The 19,031-nt window shown below is 32.7% G+C and overlaps 1 protein-coding gene across 6 annotated transcripts in view; it reads left to right on the top strand.

The window, feature by feature from the left end:
• The window catches only part of LOC126867404 (uncharacterized), a 122,796-nt gene that overhangs the window by 16,701 nt on the left and 87,064 nt on the right, over positions 1–19,031 (top strand). The window lies entirely within an intron of this gene.

Raw genomic sequence — 19,031 nt, 5'->3', positions numbered from 1 at the left:
TAGCCTAGTCCAGACTTTTACTATAGCTACACTTAAGTAATAAAACTAAGAAATTTTAATGTTCTAAGTTTTAATGTTCTAATCCGATTTTATGACGATGGGCTTGGGCTTGAAGTAACATAACGAGTCACTGAACGTAGCCACGGTCACGGAAGGGACGTGTACCTGACAGAGGTATGGAATGATTATATAGCTCTCCTTAGAAAACAAAGAGAGGTAGGGAGAAGAATATATAAGGGCAGTTCCACTTGGACTGCAGGTCAGTTTATGCAGATAAGTTTTACTTGTACGTGGAGTCATACGTGTATCACATCGCATTCGTCATCCCGTGGACCGTGGATTCGTTATCGAATCTGAATTCGTTGTCATCAACATCTCGACCATCCGATCGCCGCTATTACTTATAGCCTCTTGTAGTGACCACATTTGTACCAATAAATATCAGCTAAAACCGCGATGGTAAATTTGAGCGAAAGTTCATCAAACGCTCAAAATTCCAACCTTAACCCGACATATAAATGTTCCACGGAATCAAATTATAGTTCTGAATATTGTAGCCGATAGAAAAATATCATTAGAAAGATTAAACGGTTTTAAGATCATCTCTATATGGAGCTACCTATACATTTTTTATTTTTAAAGTACGCTGTATCTGATAATAAATTGCATTATTCGATAATATTATTAGGAAGATATATCACATATCAAGAATGGCAGACAAAGTTTTATCCGAATTAAACCAGTAACATTGAACCGGTTAACCGAACCAGTATTTTTGTGTAAAGATGTAATTTTCCTGTTTAGTCTGGATGGATTTGCGCATTTTCTGCGCGAACCCTTCCTGTTTATTGTTTTTCCTGTTCTTTGCACAAGTTATTTCCGCCGCTGAGACGTAAAATCTTGCGTGTAACTCATATATGATCACAGACGTATATAAATTTTCCACGGTAATTGTGCTGCTTATAACGAACTTTTTATGAAGTTGAAAATACGTGGTGGCAAATATACCTAGATTTCACTTAAAGGTAGTAAAATAGAAAAGATACAATTGCGTGTCTTTTCAAATAAATTAAGAGGTCAGAATAATCCCCGATAGTAACCGAATTAATAAATCTTAATATAATAATCATAATAGTACATTTTCTATACGATTTATCAATGTATTATATTTTTTGCATTTGTCAAAAAATGAAAAATAGTCAAACAGGTTCGTAAACAGTAATTTATTGCGCAGCATGTTACATATTATTGATTTCAGAGACTAATAATATATATTTAAAGCAGAGTTATGTATGTATATCGAAGTTATTGCCTCGATGTTATTTAAATAATGAACGATATAAGAGTGTTATTACGATATCGGACCATAATTTGTGACACAGGTTTGATCATTAGCTTTTTACCTTTTATGTTATATTCTACAGGAAGTCGCTGTTACACGTTAAGGTAAAGGTATCGGTGAATAATCGTAGAAAATGTACGCATATATATATATGAAAATTTTAGTACAACAGATACATGTGATTAATGCTTGTACTCGTGACGTAAACTAGCTGTTAATGTTTTTATTCATCAATCTCTTTTTACAAACGTAAATGCGTCGATGTACGTTTCACTAATTCGCTTCGTCAATTGATTTCGTCTTATATAAATTGCGTAATTTTATCGACAAAAGAAGAATATTAGTTTTAACTTCTTCTAATATGTGACAGTAACGTAACATCAAACAATGAGATTATAGAAGAGTTAAAAAAAGGTTCTTCCTTAACCTAATAATTTTTTAATTTAAGTAATTCTTTAAATTCTTCCCCGACGCTTATCTAAAAAGTAATATCAAACGAAGAAATTTTTGAAATATATTTTAACAGAATTTTCCAGGATTTCGTATTATGTACGCGTATTTGTTTTATTTCATAATCCTCTGTTCTGATTAGTTGATAAAATATGTGTTGCAGTGCGGCTCTAATTATTGAACGTGTCGGCAGAATAGAATTTCGCACAAAAGAATGAGTTCGATAAGAATTGTCTAGAGAACAGATTTAATGTAATCTGATACAAGTTATCAAATATTCTGCTGCCCACAATCGTATCTTTTGCGAACAATCTGAGGAATTTTACATCAAAGGAGCGAAAAAAGCACCGCGTCTTAATTTTCAGATTAAATTAAGGAACAGGCTACATTTTTTGTTTCCTGGAACGCATAATTTTGCAGCTGGTACTAATTGTACCCGTAGTTAGCGTTTATTAATTGCCACCATTTGTACGAGTTTACAATTTTGATTAATTCTCGCATGTAATTGTTAAACTTAATTGGAATTTTTTTAATTTATCACGAATATTTAGAATAAAGTTAGAGGATGTCTCATAGCTACGATCTGCTCGAATATTTATTTCGTTGTCACAATCCAGAGAGAAATTTTTGATGCATCAGTATTTCAGTATCTCGATAGATCTGTTACCCGCAAATACGTACATGAATGCATCTGTCGGACTTATCTAGTATGCATGTTTGTAATTAATTCGTAATGAATGGTATTCACGTATGAATAGTACAATCAGGAACTGAAAGAGGAAGTCACTGTGTATTCAGTAGAAGGAAAAGAGATGCGTTTCGCCGTTGCACGAATCTAGAAAAGTAACAGTATGATTTCGTACGACGTGAAACGTTAATATTATATATTTTTCTAGTCTATAATAGTCTAGAATAATGATAGATACATTTTTAAGATATAGGTACATATTCTTAATAAATGCAGCGACTTCCAAAACTGTCGCAACACTCCTTGGAATTGAACAACTTTTCTAAAATTAGACCAAACGACTTGGGTTGTTTTAAGAAGTTAGGATAATTAGTTTGCTAAGGGACGTAGAATAACAATTTTTTAAAAGTGGCAATTGGTCAGAGTCGTCAAGAAGAAAGTAATTGCATTTTTCAACTTTTTTATCCGAGCATGTAATGAAAATTTAAATAACGCATCTAACATCCCCACAAAAAAACAAATCGTTTGATGTAATTTTGAAAAAATTAATCAGTTTGAAAGGGTGTTGCAACAGTTTTGGAAGTCACTGTACATTCTAAGTTACTGCGCAAGAGAATATGCTAGTACCGCTAAAATTTATAACTTTTGTATCGTAAAAAATTTCGTTACCAATATCGATTCAATTATGCAAGAGGATTCTGAAATGTGTAGAAATAATTGTAAATCGTGCAAAAGTTTCTACAAGTGTTCCAATATAACACTTTCGTGAGATACTGTATTTTAAGATCTCGGAAGTAAAAGAAGAAAACGCGTTTACCGTAATATTATTCTGTTATAAGAAGGAAATATTGCCATTTAAAATACCTTTCTTCATTTCCTACTTCATTTTTATTGCACATCGTGGTTTTTCAGCGCAGAATTTTCCTTGCATTTTCACACGGAATTGTGTGTTCGATCTCTCCTTAAAGCGCTTGTACTACCTAGCCACTGAAATAAAGGATAAATGTAATTAGTAACGCGCTCTTAATAGCGCATTGTCTGTTTAAGAAATCGCGAGTGGGAGGCATTCATCCCGCATAAATTACGCGAACAGCAGATTTTCTAATTTATGTTAATTTCATGGTTATTCATACCATCTGAGTATTTCGAACGTTGGCCTATGTGCAAAAATTTACATACGGCAAGTTTACGTTCGCATTATTAATTTGTTTGATTCATCGAAGTGAAAAGTTGTATTGCGAGTTAAAGGTTGAAATGTTTCAATGAAATTTAATCTTAGAAAATACTTACCAATTTTTTCCAATATTTACTTTAATATAAAGAATGAAAGAAATATTGGTTTAATGCTGAGGAATATAAACGAAGGTTATTTATGATTAAAATAGAATTTTGTATTATTATCATTACAGTTAGTTGCGTGAATTAATATTTTGTTATTTAATGTATGTAACTATTTCAATTTAATTTAATTCTTACGTGGGTAAACCAAATGCTGCTCTTTGTAAGTAAGTTTCAAGTTTAAATATTGAAAATTTTTGTATAAATTTCGATGTAAAGATATCAAGAGAGTGAAGAATGATTTTCACTTGAAAGTAAAGAATACATGGTTGCCCACATTATGATAATATTGCCAATTAAAAAGAATATTGAATTGATCAATAAAGTATTATATTTCGTACTTGTCTTTTTACTGCACTAATGATTATGGGATTTATTCTCAGCTTCTAAAATATATCTAGTTGTCTTCGATGTTATGATTTGTGTGTAAATGTATTAGAATGAAAATGTTTTACAATACGTGGGATATTTAATTTCAATGGCTTATACAATTCGGTAGTCAATTATCGGTGAATAGAAATTACATAGGTGAGGCTTTGAAAGCCTTGCACAGTTCGTTTAATGAGATTCTTGCTAAATGAAAAAGATAACATATTAGGAGATTACTATATCAAATGCTTTAATAATTAATGATAAAACATTCGATAAAAGTATCAAAAAATAAGGTATAATAAAAGTTTACAACTTTTGGATATCGAAATAACAGTCAATTATATGAATAAACTTTTATAGACAAGATACACAATACAATTCTTATTCGACTAATTATCATATAGGAGCAATATGAGATTGACGAGTAATTGAAGGTTAATTCATTTTTAATGACCATATTTTTTTCGTTATTACGTCGAGCAGATTATCTTCTAGATTCATTATTCAACTTAATTTGCTTATAATTATTGAAAACAGTATATAACGTCGAAGGAAGGGGCAGCAAAAATGTAATTTTTATTAGAGAAAAATTTTAATAGGTCCAAAGACGGTTCGTAAATGTCAATTTTATTTGCAATTAAAACGTTCGTTTTATTGATATCCTTATTTTAAGATATTACATTTCGTAGTGATCTTTATACGGTAGTGCAATTTACAAGGATCCTTGTTTTCGAACGGTCTGTATTTGTGAAATAGGAAGAGGACCTCAAATTAATTGAGAGATATTAAAGAATACTTAAGCTATTATTTACGAAGCTTAATTAAGTGGAAGAAATGGTTCTTCACAATGCAATAATACAATAATTAAAAGTGAACGCATATGTATAATGTGAAATTCACAGCATTGATGAAATAAAGAACATTGTGTAGCTATGAATTTATCAACTTCTATAATGTATGATATATAGTATCATTACATAGTATTATTTATTGAAATTCTTATTTAGTGATGTTTCATTAACTCGCAAAATTAAAATTAGCATTTTGCAATAGGATAGATTAAATATATTTTACAATTTTGCAAGTGTAGCATTGAACAGTATTTATATTAATATTTTATCAGAATTTCCTGTAAATGTAAATGTATGTGAAATTTTACATATATGTATATATATAGAACATATACGTATATCACAATTGTTTGTTAACTATCGAATAATAATGTTTAGCAGACCTTTTTTAAACATGCAATTCGAATCGGACACGAGCTTTCTCTCACGTACGATCACGCGATTTCAATTAAATGACACGAATGCAAGTACACGAGATTGCCAAATAGGAATGGAATTTAACGTAACTGGTGGAAACTTTTAATTAAAAAACATTCGGATGGTTGTTGCAACGATCGCGTGGACTAAAAATTTTTTTGCTTTGCAAACAACTGGTGTAAAGTTTGTTCGAATTGGTTACGTATTCATGTGATCAGTTTATGAACTTTTCACAACCAGTATCCATACTTTCTATTGTTGCGATGTACTTGTTTGAAGGGAGTGAGCAGTCGTTACGAATAAAAAGAACAGGTGTGGAGAAAATTAGCGATAATTATTACGTTAATAATAATATTATATAATAACACATAATAACAGTATATAATACATAATTATTATATTATGTATAATACATAATTATTATATTATACGTATACTACTTATATACATATATTCTATTCTACATAATATAATAATTATATATTATAAACTATGTATAATATAATATAATAATTATCGCTAATTTTCTCCATATTTGCTTCTTTTATTAATAACGAGCCTTCGCTGTTTTGCAACGCTATTAATCGGATATTAATTGCTTCCATTTTTGTAATGTCTGACACAGATGTTTGCGAGAAAAAAATGTCCTTTCGCGCGAATGCACACGAATTATGAACGCAGTGTCGGCGTTCAAAATAGCATAGCGGCGAAGCGCGACGTAAAGATAAAATGGAATCGCGTAAACCGCTACACGATCGTTTAAAGTATTAAAGCCGCGAAGGGAACGTGTTTGTTCGTATTAATGCCGAGTTATCGTCTCGTCGCGTCGGTCTGATGTCGCATTCAAACTCGGACAACGTTCACCACGGCATGACAATACCCGCCTACATTCTACTTGTGCAAAGCTGGAAAGCATCCGCAACCTTGAGTTTCTACGTTCAATTTCCAACCCTCGCCTAACAGCTTCGAATCATCGTTTATTCACGATCTCTTTAAGGACACGCGCGTCGACCTTTCAATCGAGTTTCTTTCTGTTCGCGGCTTCGCTTTGAATCGACTTGAAAAATTCACCGCCGATTTACATTTCGCACGATCGTTCTTTATCTTCTTTCTTTCTTCTTTTTATTCACGAGCATCTTTGAATCACTGTTCCTCTCGTTAATAACTATTTGGGGCGCACGTGTTTCTTTCCGGATATTGTGAATTCGTGCCGGATTGGGTCTCATTCTTAGTGGAGACGTATTAGCCAGGCTAATAAGTAATTTCTGGTCTTGTCGCGGTCCTTTTTTGAGCAGTTTCTTGATCAGCGAAGCGTTTCGAGGTGCTCACTTACTCTTTAGCGTTGCGCCACCTTTGCGATTCGTTGAAGTTTCTACGAAGTTTTTCGAGCAAAAATGTGTACTGTTCCTGATCGAGTATGTATCGTTTTTTTTTCTTTTTTTTTTTCGTGAATGGACACAGACATGTTTTATGTTTCACAGTCGGATGGTTTGATTTATATGGGCACAGTGTCTTAGAGTTTTAATTATTCAGAGTAATTGTTGTATAAACGAGTCTAGTTGGTAGATATATCAGAGGTTGCGTTTCATTTCATTGCGATTTAATGAAGGAGAAAGGAAAGAGGAAATTACAAAAAAATACATCGGGCAGAAAAAGTTTGACGAAGTAACGTGACAGAAGAGATTAGGTTTTTATGTTTCGACGAAATTTATTATTATCATGACGTTGCTTCTCTACATTATCTACGTCTAGCACGCGAATTTTTTAAAAGAGGATTTAATGGATAAATTATGGGGAGGTATGATGATCGAGCGGTTAGCCTGTCCTTCTGACATGATAAACATGGATTTTTATTGACGATAAGCCTGGATATTTTTGAAAGTATACAAAAGATTTTGTGGTTCTAAAAAAGGAACGTGCAATTTTGAGAGTATAAAAGAAAATATTTTGGAGCATTACCAAGTATTCGTAAATTGGGAGGGGAAAGAATTATTCCCTCTTATTTCTGAATATTTATAGCGTATTTATAATTGGAATTATTGTTAGGGATTTTTTAAGTTGAAATACCTTTTTAAAAATACTTTTTAAGTTGAAATATACATAAGAATAAGAATTAAAAGTATTTGTAAGAATTTTATTTTATCGAATTAGCGAAAACGTGTAGAAATTCTAGTTATAGAATAATAGTTTGGTTTTGTAGTGAATCTCTTAAATTTAGTTTTGAGTAATTTAGTAATAGTTATATTTTACGTGTTTGAAGTTTCGTTCTTTCACAAAGAAATGCATACTTAAATGTGCTATGTGACAATTAATAATAATATAATAATAAAAAATCAGATATTAATAATGATAAGCCCGAGAGAATTCTACTAGTATAAAATCGGCATTAAACTCCAATTAAAAACAAATAGTGTAAAAATAATTTGTTTAAATTAAATGTAACAGTTTCTTTTTCCTGAAGAAAAATGATCGTATCGTAATAAGTTGGTAGAAAATTAAATAAATATTCCTCGCAACATTTTGTTCTAATTTTGAAATAAAAAATAATGATTCGTGATATAGAATTTACCATGTACCCTAACCTATCGCGATTTTGATCAATTTTCTAATTAGTACCTAGATTTAATATTTAATTAAGAAGCATGATAATCGTAGATACCATTTATTCGACCTTTTCTCGTATTTTCCTAGGGGTATTGTTTCATAATTAATGCAAATGACTCATACGTATTTCTATTCTCTATGCCTTTCTTTAGCCCTATCTTATTACCATGAGGAGATAATGAGGACTATTTGTGAATCATCATTATTGATTGAAGGTGAGAATAAAGCTAGTTACCTTTCGAGCATTCCGATATAATTTTACCTACACGCTCTTTCCATTCACTTTACACGTAAAAGAATTTGAAATACACGAAAGTGCGGAAAGTATGAATTGATCGCGATATCTGTATTTAGAAAATCGGGGATATTAATGGTTCTTTGCAAAGTATTAGACTTAATAAAAAGTATATATCGACTTATTATTCAAGTCAACATTAAAAGAAAAACAGATATTTTTAAAACGCAATGAATTAACATTCAAGTAATCCAATGCTTTTTCAATTTTCTTTTTCAATATTCTTATAATATTGTGGCGATTTAATTCCTCCATTGATTTAAGTATTTTTTCCAACGGTTTTATCTGTTTTGCCAATTTGTTCTTCTCCCATGAATTTAATAAACTTTTTTAAATATTTCCATCCACATTGTCTATTTATCCTTTTCCTATTTAAATACTTTTTTAAAAATATTCCTATCCATATAGACTATAATTTACTTCTTCTATATTATCAATTTATGCTTCTCTCATTAATTTATATATTATTAATTAAATATACTGCCCCCACCAACTGAAATATCGTTCCAATATTTCTGTTTATATATATTCCCCGCCCACCAACCTAGATAGCTTTTAAAAATAGTTCTCTCTATCGCATTATCCATTTATCCTTTCTCTATTTATTATAAACATTCCTTTTATCCATTTTGCTATCTATCCTTCACCCGTTACTCTAAAATCAGAAAAATTGTTCTCGGTTAACGTTTATAGTTTTACACAATGCCACCAATTTACGAACTCGAACAAAGTGACATTAAACGGAGAGAGATACGGTGTACGTTACGTTGTCGCGTCCATTGTTCACGAAGGAAATGAGTCGCTGGCATTGAAAACTGTTCACGTGTTACATCGTGGCATGGTTCACGATCAGAACATCGTTTGAAAGAATCGAACGTCTATTTTCCAAGACTTGGGACAATGCACGGACTGTACGCGTCTGTAAACGTTTAATGATTCTTTTATATCCGAGCCACAGTAACAGTTTCCATACATTGTCCGCTTCTCAGTTGTAAACATAGGTTGGTGTAAGTAGTTATTTGATATCCAAGATGTTTGTTATAAAATTCCTGTAGACACCGTAGACCGCGCAAATCGACGCAGATGTTTGTACAGGTGCTTTATAGTAACCAGATTGTTGGGCAACTTAAATAGATGCGCGGCACGAGATAGTATCCCAAGGTGGTTATTTTATACGCTGATCCTTTAATACATCTGTGTTAGGTTCTGGGAGTACTTTACCTCGTAAATAGCAATCTATTTACACAGTGTGCTTTCGCGGATTTCAATATTTCAGCAACGTTGTTGTTTGAGGCAGTAATAAAAGTTAAACGAACCATCGAAGGGATAAAATGAATACTTTGGCGTGGCTATAAAATCGAAGAAAAAATATTAAGAAATTCTAACGCAAGCAATTGTATCATACTCCTATGATACGTTATTATGTTAAACAATTTGCTACATTTTCAAAAGCACAATGCCGACGACTACGTACGAGGATCGAAGTTCAAAACTGCTTTGGTACTTGTACCTTTCAATCATCTATAATTGCTTCGGTCCGTCATAAAAATTGCGCTTCGCTCTTCCTGTACGTAAATACAGTGCTCGAAACTTTTTCAAAGTAGCTTCCTGGAAACGGTGCGTGCCTTTGAAACTCTAAATTCTAGCTCGAAAAGCAATTTACCTGATATCCTTGACTACCATCCGCGTTGCTGATCCATCGGACTCCTCGTTACCGATACCGGTTTCGACATCGATCCCGCTGTAAACCAACCGATATTTTATTTTATTGTTTTGCTCTGACAAACCAGCTCTCTGTCCGAACGTGATCCAGAAGTTTAAAAACGAAAGTTCCGTTGCGGGAGGAGAATGTATAACAGGAAAAGCAGACATCCTGTCCGGAGACGAACCCTTTGACACACATCTGTTCGGTTGGCCGACGAAGACGCCCAGTGAACGTATCGTAAATCGTAAATATACATGCAAGTGTTTATTAGTGGAAGCTAGATGGTTTCACCGACACTTTCAGTAGCTGGCCGCGTAAGAATGGTTTGCATTTCACTGGTGAAACTAGCACGGAGCGTTTGGTCGACGCGGTCAGACGAAATATTACCGACGTGCATTCGCTTTCCATCATCCTCGACACGTTCCTTTGTCCTTGCTGAACTTGCATGCGCGTGAACGCATCTCTATCTCTGGCTACACGCTCCTGCGGTCTAACCTTTTACTTTCCCCATAGGTTTTCCAGAGAGAAAATGTATGCCGACTAATTGTCGCCTTATGTTCGTTTATCTTGTAATTAGCGATTCGCGAATGTATTCTGTTATTAAGATGTTCAGACGATCAGATTGCCGATATTCGAGCAAATGAATATTTCTATAAATACTGTTGAAGTAATGCAACCTAAGTAGGAGTAGTATTTTATTTATTAAGTATTATAACGTATATTTGCGTTTTATGTATATATCGTGCATCTTCTTACCTTTAAATCTCCCATAAATGTATAAAAATCCGCAGTCCATCGATGATCGTTCGTTGGCACAATTTTATAATGTTACGAAGCCATCTAAATTGTGAGAATTTATGTAAAATGATAAATATAGAAACTTGTATAACTCCAGTAAGTAACATTAATAGTATAAATTCATATTAAGAGATTATAATAAAAAATGTAATGTACATATATATATCGTCAATGAAAACAGATAAAGAGTATTAAAAATATCAAGGATGTACATATATTAGTGGTCAAAATGAATGATCTTTATCTAGCTGAATATATATTGTTATTCATACACTTACACACATACGTGGGATTTAATTTCCTGCACGTGCGCTCGCATTATAATAGCGCTTTTTGTATATTACACCGAAGGGTCGAAGCCCTTTGAATGATCTTTATGAGTTTTGTTATTACGAATATACCATTTAGACTGAAGTTCTAAGTACTCGTAAATGTTCGTTTACCACAGCGATATTTCATTTCGTTTGCCATTGTGCCGCTTCATAATGAATCCAATAACACAGCGTTTCGACAGAATCCGTATTTCCATGCATTTTTAAATTATTCCATTTCTCACGGAATGCAACGATAAAACGACAGTTCTCCCAGAATATAGAATTTTAGCGGAATGCTGGAAAAGCAAGAACAAAGCTGTTAGCGTGAAATGAACGCAGATGATTCTGCCTCGGAAACTGAGATTGAATTACGTTGAACATTTTATGGGTACCCATTCTTATGTCTTTGCAACCTCGTTAAAATGTGCGTTGCGAAACTTATTTTTCGAAAGTATGCCAGCCATCAACTGTCATTAGCTTCCGCAATTAAATAGACTCGCGTCCTCCGAGAGATTTACGAAGTCACGCGTTAATGCTTTTGACGTGCTATTCTTAACTTTGATTCTTTATCTCGTACGTAGTTAGCGACAGAAACGAGGAAGCAGAAATTCGCGATCCATCTGAAAGGAATCAATTTGTACAATTTCGCAATAAATGAGACACGGCAATTGTAACGAGCGAAATGAAATAGCTTTTTAAAGAAATATTTACTCAAATGACTTCATCGTTCAGTAAATCATTTAACTTTTTCTTATCGTTATAGTTATCCTGATTATTCCAAATAGAATTTTTAAACAATTGAATTTTTCAGATATTCTTCTCTGGAATGTTTGAAATGCGTAATTTTAAGATATTCGAATGAGAGATTTAACTTTCCCTGGTCCTAAAAATAATAATTATATTGCATTTCTTACACAAAGCTTTTTGATAGTTCGATTGTTCGAAGATTATTCTTCTAAATATTTCAGATGTATGTTGATACTTCGATAAGTCTGAAAACTAGAATTCTACGAACGAGATTTTTAACAATTGTCGGAACTCTTATATTTTTATATATCTATACTGTAATATACGTAAATCAACCATTAACGAAATACAATTGTTGCGAATTCTCAACTAAATCGGTTGATATTGTGATCCTTGAATGAGATTAAGGAGAAGGTTGAATGAGATTGAGGAGCTCAAGGAGGAGGTAAATTAAATACATCGAGTATTATTATGGTTTGATAATGTATTTGCACCTTTAGTATACACGAAGAGTTTGACCTTCTGACGGTTGTACGATCTTGTTGAGACAGAATACGGTGTAGTATAACACGAACAGTACGACGCTCTGATGAAGACTGTGGTAAGACATTGTTGCTACTGTCACTCGAAGCTTCGTCTCGTCTTTAGGACATAAATCCTGACTTTCCGTCCCCGGCTTTTCCACGATTTAACTGTACTCTCCTGGGTATATATCCTCTGGTATTGTCAGCTCTTTACTTTTGCCCTGACCCATCCGGCACTTAGAGTGTTTCTTAGCCTCTTAATGATATCCGCGTCGTAAGGTTTACACCTTGGGGAGGTAGACAATTCGGAGTTCACCAAAAAAGGTAAATGTGTTGTCTGAGGCATAACCTGACGGCCACTCTAAATCCCGAACAACAATTTCTTCCTATATTTCTCTCTATTTCGATAAAGATTTTCCAATCTGTTTTTCGTGTACTTTTCGTGTACTTTTCGTGTAGCGTTTCCTTTTTTAAATTCAAATATTTCGAAAGTATAATATTGGCGTTCATTTAGAATGAATATAATGCAACTAAGGAAATAATTAGAACAGATGTTCTTTACTTTAAAAAGATAAAGAATGGTTGATTTCAATTTGATTGTCTAACTTTTACACACCCGGAGGTTAATGTTATTTCATACTTCGTGCATTCTATAATTATATATAAGGATTCATATCTTCTCTGCAGAAAAAACATTGATGAACAGATTTCTCTTTCCATTTCCGCCGCGTATGACTGTTTCGCCATCGAGTCGCTTATCTCGCTTTTAATTTTATTGTTACCCTTGTTTATTGCTATCTACTCCTCCATCGGCCGTTTATCACGCTAATCTGGAACTTTTTCGAAAGTTAAAAAATTTTCAATGATCATCGCGCCGTTCCCTATATAATTATGTCCAATATTCGAGTTTTATATTTCATATTAAGTTGGGAAATCTTTACCGTTCTACTGTGTATTTATTTCAAAACCTCTAATGTATTTGGTGGAAAAGTTTGTTTTTCCATTTTCATTAAATAAAGTAAGATATTTAATTAATTCAATTTAGTTAAGGTAAAATTGAGAGGGATATATTTGGAATTTGTTATCAGCAACCTGACAACCAAGTCTATTTTAATAAGTAAATTTAATTATTATTATCATTATTGTTATAGTTATACCATATTGTACGACATTGTGACTTGATGAAACTGATTTTATAAAAATGAAAATGCAATAAAATAGCTAGTTGTCAGTGTAAAACACCGTGAAATAGTTTTCTTATTTTAGAACCTCCTGAACAATCCAACGGGTCAATAAAATGTCAATAAAAGAAAAGACGATTGAAGACATTGATGATATGAAAACAAGATGCTATGATTAAACCCAAATGTTTGCTATGTAACTACGTTATACCTCTACATTTGTCCCGCGTTCTGTTTCTGTATTTGGCTGCTGAATATAGGGCATCGTGGTGGCGTATTTAGTCCGCAGACATTTTCATCTGGTTTAAAAGTCTATTTCTGTCTTACAAAGTACCATGAATTTGCAATTCATCTTGGTAGGTCATCGTAATGCGTGCACATACGCGTAGACGTAGCATACCGTTTCTCCTTGTAAAGTTCTTGTATAATGATCCTTTACACGTAGCGGAACAAGTTAACGACCTATCTTTTCCTAAATTCTTGCTTTGGATGTACGTAGTTTGCAACATGCGTGGCTTCTTTCGGTGTTTACGATGTACTTTGGAGCGTAAATGCGTCAAGTAGATGTAGCTGAAAGTATGCGAGCGAATGCTTTGTACGTGCGCCTGTGATTTTATTTAGCTATGTACGAAGAAAGAAAGCAAAAGAAAAGGTGTTGCATGAATTTCTTAAAGTATTAGACGCGAAACACCGTTAAACATATATTTTATATTATATACTTATGCGGCGTAGGATTACATATTTTTTAGATAACGTCTGTAAGATTATAAATAAAATTAAATTTACATTACCTGCTTCATGTTTTATATCGGTATTTTACGATTTCGTGAACGTAATCGCCAAGTTCCTGATCAAATTACATCACTGAAACTTACATCTTATAATCACGATTTCGTGCGCAATGTTGCTGTATAATTTTATACTTAGCGAGTACTTATTTATTTTAATTCCAGGCTACTTTCTACAGAAGTGAATATAATTCTCTACAAAAACGTATTTAACTACCATCTTTTATTCATATTGTTATTTTAAGTACGCGTGAAAGTATCTCTAGCGAGGGTAAACTGAATAAATTAGAATAAAGTTGTCAACGTCAATCGATAACTGTTTGAACGAAAGAGACAAATAATCTCCATATTATCTTAGATTGAATTTATGCTCTTCGATTCAAGTCACTTAACTTTTTAAGGAATCTACCGCTATTTCACGCCTCATTGAACGTCCTTCATTTCATTCTGCAGTCAATTCCATAGGAAAAAGCGTAATTTTTAACGATAACCTTCGTCCGATATTTCACCGACTCACTGTCCTGTTCACTCGCTTACTTGTCGAATCAAATGTCAGGTGTTCCTTCTTCGACAGACTTACATTTCTCTTTCATGCAGCGAAAATACGGACGGGGAATGAAGATGGAAAAGGCTATTGCAAGAATACCTTCGCTCTTGCCTATTAAATAACGAGGAATTAATAAGCATGTGGTAATAAATATTAAATAAAAAATAATATTGTTTCTATGGTTTCATTTTTATCTATGAAGATATAATATAAATATAATATGTTAGAATATAATAATTTCAAATTAATGTTAAACTTGAAAATGGAAGAATAAAAACGAGAAAATTCAAATTAATAAAAGAATTTATTTCATACAAAGAATGCATTTTTTTAAATATGCAGTAAATAGTAGACTCATTAGCGTTCGGATTCGTTCTGTTCGTTTTATCGTATCTCAAATTTGCTTTGAGTAAAGTATAATTATATTTGCATAAGAATGTTATGCGGTTTTAAGTTAGGTTAAATTTTCTACGTTAAGATTTCTTAACAGAGTTCAAAGTACGTATATATATATGTATACATGATAATTTACTTTAAATACAAACGATCTATAAGTAAAAGTAAATTAAATGAAATTTTCGTCGTTTGTATATTTTTATAGTTCAATTTTAAAATGTAATTGTAAGATCCGTGTGAATACAATAGGAATTGGAATAATTCATTTTATATAAATATAACGAAGGTCAAGGTATGCGAATCTAAGTAATTATACGAACATTTTATCCTTCTTTTCTCTTAAGTATACAATAGTTTCGTTAATATATTGTAAAATGAAGAAGTCTTCCAACTGTAAATTAAATTTACTGCTTTCTCAAGTGTCGAGGATGCTCGTGTAGCAAAGTGTTAGGAATTCATTGAAAAGAAAGAAAGACGTACAAAAATGTACGAGTATAATACTTTTCATAGAAAAATAACGGTATCTAAATCGATCGAATCTGCACGCCGTTACGCATCGCATTATTTTTCAACAATACGTGTCTACGATTCCGTGAGGAATGTCGAGTAATTACAATTCGAACCGAGTCTGACCGGAAATTAATACAAGACGCGAGAAAATTTTCGCAGACTGTGCTCGTACATGGATCAAGGAACAGGATGTGACAGTTCGCGAAATATGACACGTTTATTTTTGACTTTCTGATTAAAATTTCAATTTTAATTCTCTGTATTTCTATGAAGGAATATTTCCAGAATATTTTCAATATTTCTATCCAGTAGATTAAATTGTACCTACCGAAGGGTGTCGTTCGTAAATATTCGTACACTTTGGTCAATTCATAACGATAGTATGTGAATTGTATTAAAGTGTACAAATTAATGAATGAATGATGAATTAATAACTAGGAGGACTAATTACTATCTTTTTATGGAGCTAGTAGACTCTAAACTTAAATTACCTGTTAAAAAATAAAGCAATATACTGTACATATATAATGATATAAATACATTTTTATTTCCTTTAAATATCAATAGTTGAATTAACACGAGCAGTTGTTGTATTAGTTTAAAAGAATCTTTCCAATCTGATTTATGATTAAGAAAGTGAAGAATCTGAAGATAAGAAGCTCGTCAGGTAACGAAAGAATTGTACAACACTTGTCAATTATGAAAAGTTATCTACTATATAAAAGTAGTATTCATTACATTGCTAGCGTTTGTAAAATCATTCTTCATAAAAATACCATTTCTTAAATTAAATACATCAGATGTATCTTAAATAACGTTTTATAGAAACTTTTCTTTTCTCAGTCTTCATTAATTTCTATTATAAAACATCTCTCATTAACCAGTGAAAAATAATGTTATCATTCTTCACAGCTCGTCGATCGAGGAGCGTAATCTCGTTTAGAAGATCGTTGAAACGATGGAAAAAGCGCTATAATACTCTTAGAAACTCTAATGATTGATCAGAATCGTTTCATTCTTATCTCAGTTACGATCGAATCAATCAAACGCGTAATACCACCAATACAAAGATGAACGTAGAGCGCTGATTCACTCATATTTCAAATGATCCATTAAACTGCAGTTATTTATTTTTCCACCACGTCTCAAAACTGTTCTTTCCCTCTCCTAAAGTAACTTGTTAAATGTATAAAATTCCGCGATCCTCGACTGGTAACACACGCAGCGATCGCGATGGATCTCTATCGAACGATCGTCTATTGCTTCCGCAATTATTCTATTTTTTTTCTCGTCAAGTAAATTATACACGTGTCGTTAGGCACAAGTGTCCGTTGCTACTTGATTGGGTGAAAGAATACGCCGTTGCTGACTAATACCTAATCTGCACCAGAAATCCGGAAGCGCGAAGGCGTGACTGCTCCGCAGTTCTTGCGAAACTAGTTTTCACTCGGCAAGATCAAGGCTCCCGCCGCGATCGATCGACGATTTCGAGGTTACATAGGCGATATTGATAATCGGGTTTCATTATGATACTGAAAATCTATAAGAAGTCTTTTAAGGCTTGTATCTAATTAGAAATCATTGCAGCAACGACCAGGAAAACATTCTCAAAACGATCGAACGAAGAACCTGAATGAGCAAAAGAACAATAATTTTATGTTCGAAGAATGTAGGAGGAAAGAAGTTCAAGAATGTTGGCCTAATAAGAAAAGGAAAAATGATTTTATTCAATCATTATCGAGTTATCGTATATCTACAATGCAAATTTCATTTAACCTTCGAAGCTCGCCGAATAGTTTCTATTTTTCTAATTATCATCTTAATCGGCTTTGGTCGAGCGCGTTTTCCACAGTGCCTGATTCACACAAATTCCATTGCGTTCCAGCTGGATTGAATGTGTAATAAAACGTTACAGGTCGTTTGCACTACGTTTCCACGGAAATAAACTTCTGTTTCGATCCTCCGCATTGCAAGGCTGGCCGACTATCAAGCGTGGTATTTGTACGCGGAAAACAGTAGGACTTCTTGCATGCTCGATCCAACGTGTTATTTCAGTAAATCACGGTGATATCGATGCGCGTGTTCGCTTGCCAAAGAAAATATTTTTCATACTTTAGTGATCGTGGATCGACCTATTATTCTGATAACTGTTGATTATCATTTGCATTGTTAATTCACCGTAGAATTCGGTTTATTGTTTTTTTCGAGAATTAATCGACAACTTTATTAGATAAAAATCGGACAATAAAAATAAAGATAAAAGATAAAATATTAAAATCTTTTTTAGAATTTTTTTATAGGGATACATTCTTCTTTAAAAAGAGTACGAGTTATCTTTTTAACAAACAAAATAATTTTATTCATATTTTGTCATTTGACTAAAATATTTTTAAACAATACTTAATATATACATAATACGTAATATGAATTTTGAACGAAAATTCCAACTGAGAAAAATGAAAGAGGACAAGGACTCGAGTTACGTCACTAACTCCTTCATTATATACTTTTTTATACCTACAATGATATATAGATATAAGATCGTGTAAATTTTTCTTGTTATGCCAAATACGTTCCAGCGTGTGCATTAAAATCGTACTTTTTTAACTTGAAATGTACGTACATACTCTCATTCAAAAGAGGTATTTTATGGAGGGTTGGATCATACTAAGTTACATAAATATTTTATCTCTTAAGTTTTCAGGCATAAAAGATATAAAGAAAGTCGCTATTGATATTTGTTAACATCCATTTGGTCAGGATTGTGTCTGTCTTACATTTATGACCAGGTTTCATTCAGTTTAATGCTTGTCTACCCGTACGTTGTATTCAATTAAGGAAATTAATTTCTCATAAACGTGTATAACAAGTCTTTTATATTTTTTCTTCAAATATATTTATTTTAACGATGTGAATTGCATAATACATAACTAGAATAACAAGGAATTTTATGTTTTATCGTGTAAAGGCGGATGTAATTCATATTAAGAAAGTAGAGGATTGACTGATATATTTCAAAGTTATGTTACTTTCACCGGTAGATTACGATATATTGCGATTTAATAAAACGCATCAATACAAGAAGCAGATCGTACGACCTACTTCTGTCGAACCTTGTTAGTAAAGAGGACGTGTTTGACTTATGTGTACTGTCATATGGTGCA

The sequence above is a fragment of the Bombus huntii genome, chromosome 7 (genome assembly GCF_024542735.1).
Source record: "Bombus huntii isolate Logan2020A chromosome 7, iyBomHunt1.1, whole genome shotgun sequence".
NCBI lineage: Eukaryota > Metazoa > Arthropoda > Insecta > Hymenoptera > Apidae > Bombus > Bombus huntii.
Note: the sequence above shows the minus strand (reverse complement) of the source record. Positions and strands in the feature narration are given on the sequence as shown.